This window comes from Sparus aurata, chromosome 9 (assembly GCF_900880675.1).
Source record: "Sparus aurata chromosome 9, fSpaAur1.1, whole genome shotgun sequence".
Taxonomy (NCBI): Eukaryota; Metazoa; Chordata; class Actinopteri; order Spariformes; family Sparidae; genus Sparus; species Sparus aurata.
Genome location: NC_044195.1, coordinates 30,038,728 through 30,042,636, shown reverse-complemented (window position 1 = coordinate 30,042,636; position 3,909 = coordinate 30,038,728).

The window sequence follows — 3,909 nt, the reverse complement described above, 5'->3', positions numbered from 1 at the left end:
CGACAACTAAATTTGAGTGTAAAAAAAATAATACAAGGAATCTGGCTCAGCTGGAGAATGACTCAGGTGCACATTCTGAACTGGCTCAAACACCCATAGGTGTCACAGAGAGGTCCTAGTTAATTTTGTGGGCTGCTCAGTTTTTCCAGCCATCCATTGAGTATCCTGTTAATTCAGAGTCAGTCACGTCCTCCTGCCCTTCTCCCGCCAGTCCATCACCTGACGCGCAGCAACCACCCACTCACCTGTTCCTCACTTCCCTGATCAGCTTGCAAAGATACTGGCACGACTCAACTTCCTCTTTGCCAAATTGTCTTGATTTGCATCCACCCAGCCTTCGTTTTTTTATGCCTGCTGACCTATTGCCAACTCCCATCAGGGTAAGTCTGCTGGTTTGTGACTCTTTACCTGCTTTCGACTTCAGTAAAATTGGAACTTTAGCTTTCTCTGACTGTCTTTGTGGTGTGCTTTTTAGCTGAAGCTCTTTCAGTGTTTGAAGTGTGATACAAACTTTCACTGGAAGAGAAAGTTGTGCCAGCTTGGAACAAAATATCTAGTTTTCTTAATGGGCTAAAAGCACATATCAGCTTTTCAGCTAGATACTTAGCTGAAGCTAATTTTGTCATACAATTACATGAGCAAGTACACGTAATGTACTTGGGTTTGTTGCAGTTGTTTATGTCCAAACCCACTTACTGTGTTTGCCCAACTAAAATCCACCAAAAGGGTCAACCAACCAAAGTCAAATTTAACTGAGCACAAGCATGAACACCTTAACTGCGCACAACCTGCTTTTATTACAAGATATGTCGGTTTAATAGCACATGATTGATTCATTATAATTTTGTTACCTCAAGGAGTCACGATGACGTTGTCTGATGGTGCAAACTCACGCTGAGCTTCCCACATTTAATTTGGATCTTCCACTTGTCCTGACAAGGTTGTCACTTGTTTAGAGCAAGGATTATCTCTCCTAATTTAGACTTGGTGAATGTGCTACTAAATGCAATCAGGGACTGTGGGCAATCAGGAGCTGCTTGAAACCGGCTGTATTTAACAGCCATGAAAGATTTGGTGCGGACCGATGGTCGAGCTGTATACAAGGTGACCCTTTGTCGCCCCTGAAGAGCGACAATGTTAATTTGCAGCATGCCTGTGGACAAAGGCGTCCCCCGTGGCTCGGTCTCTTGTGCACACGCTCCAGCTGAATGTCAGAGCCTATAGCTACGTCCAATTAACGGCAGGGACTCTTTTAGATGAAGTAAACACTTACCGTGGGGGGAGTCTTTGTAATCGTGCATCCATTTTGGATTAAACAGCGGTATTTCAGCTGCTGGCTCAATTAGAGTCTCTTCAGGAAGTCAAGGAGAAAGCAGAGAAAAGTGGAACTTGTGATTGTGTTTTAGGTCAAAGCTATTATTACCATTTGGATTATAACCACTATAACTGGGTTATGTCGTCTGTTACACTCTACAGCCTAGATTAGCATGTGCTTCAACTGAACATACCTCAGAAATGTCCATAAAGATGAACAAAAAACCTTCCTGACAGTCCCAAGAAAAACATGATTATCTTCATAAATTTGGGATTCTATGCAGGGATGTTGCGATCGATTGCATCCTGTTTGAGATTCTGGCGTTAGAAAATAAAAACAAACCCAGACAAGCAGACGAACCTTCGGTATAAAAACAGCGGCCAAATTGATGCGTTGAAGGAGCACAAATCAAAACCCCTTATTAGCCCGACAATAATACTGTGAAACCTCATGAGAATACAAGAAAACTACTTTTCCCATCAGTTTTAACTGACTTTCATATTGAGACTGGCTGTGAGCATTTGGCACTGTGTGAAACAGCTGCTGAGTCAATTACAGATAATTTAAGGGAGCCTTCCTAATTGTCAGAGAGATTGTTTTTAACTTTCATCTCAGAGATTTTCTCCCCTTTATGGTCATTTAGTTGTGCACAAGTATGAAATTACTGACCTCATGCAGGGTTATCTTATTTGGAATACCTTCCACACAGTTTTCAAGATCTACTCATTTGGGGAGGCAGGGAAGGATTCGTGTTTAAATCCTCCCCCAGCTCCCACGTGATGTCTCCCTGTTGAAGTGTCCTTAAGCAAGACACAAGGGCACTGCTCTGTGGCTGAATGTGACTCTCCCTGTGGTGGTGGAAGGAGGAAAGCAGCAGGAATCAGAGTGAATCACATATCATTGCATTAGATCTGAGTAGATTTGAAAGTTAACTCAGTCAAGACTTTTGGTAAGAGGGTTTTGATCCCTCTGCTACTTTTTAGGCACACATCATGATCCGGGCCAAATCCTCCTGCCTCTACAAGGACACTGAAATCTCTGTATACGCTTTTACAACATCCAGAACCGGAAATTGCAAAGCACTTTTCAGATCCTCTGATCAATCCGTGACATCAGCTGTCATTTAGTCAAAAAAGCTACTCAGAGAATGATGTAAAACTGAAGAGTTACATCAGATTTCCTGTAATACGAGCCTGAGCCTGACCATATGGGTTAAAAAATCATGACCATTATTATTACCCATATTTATATTTGTTGTCAGGTGACGACCTCTAGCACCTGTAGTGATTATCACAGTTACACAGGAGGTGGTCGGGAATGCCGGGACACATAAAACAAGCACAGGGTTTTCATTTCATTGTTCGTGTCAAGTGTGAAACCAGAAGTCAACAAAGAGTTCTTTCAACTTGAAGTAATGTCACATACATAACATAATGCAAGATACTGACATAGTGATTTGAGCCCAAACGATTCCGTTTTCCCAAACATAACCAATATATTTATGCCCAAACACTGCTGTGCTGCAATCCTCATACTTAAATGACCCATTAAGTCATTTTGGGAGACGCTGACAAATGACATATTCACTCTTTTAAGAGTGAGGATGTGTTGAGGAATACAAGCCAAAGCCAAAGACTGAAATTACTTTATAATCAATAATAGTAAAATGCATAATCTCCATTAAAGTTATGGATTAAAAGAGTTCTACATCATCTAAAGTTAGTGATAGGTGATGCATTTCTGTCCCAGGATGCAACAATCTCAAAGCAGCTTGCTCCTCTTTAATACAAGAGATACGAGATTATTGGGCAAATTTTTTCTACCATGATAAAATAGCAGCTACTCCAAAGTTAAAACATAACAGCAGGTGCAGAATGTCCAAAAGAACACATTTTCCACCATCCAAACTATATTTAGATGAGTTTCAGGGAATAAAAAGCTTTGGGTAACTGCATGCTGTGATTGCTTTCCATGCCTCCTTTTTCAAACACCATCAAAGGCATAATGGATTCAGACAAATATGAACGATCCAAAGCGTTTATCAGAAGTTTAGCACTGAGGCTTTTTTACAACCCTGACCAAATAATCAAGTGACACAAGTGTGATGTGGAAAATGTAAGCTCTTAAGAGTTGTTCACCTGCGTTGAGATCTGTTGACTGTGAAGGCCATAGAATATGATTCACAGCATCATCACGTCATTCAGCGACCACTCTTGCCCTATGGGTTAAGTGGCATTGTCATCATGGAAGAATCAGTATGGAAATGTTTTATTGTGGATAAAGGTCAGAACAAAAATGTCCCCCACTGTATAACTGAGCCACTGTCATATTCCTCTACATATTAATCCAGACATTTTCTTTAATTTGTCACGTTTCTGCAGTTGCCTTCTTCTTTTGGCTGCTGTCTCGCAGGGCATGCCGGAGCGGATCATCTTTTGATTGCCTTCCAAATTGCTGGCCATCTTTCTGGCCAGCAATCAGGAATGGATTGGCTCATGCATCCCCAGTGGCTGGGGAGCAACTCGGGGTCTTACCCAAGGACATTTCCACTTGTGGCTTGAAGGAGGTGGTGAAATCTGTTGACCTCCCGCTCT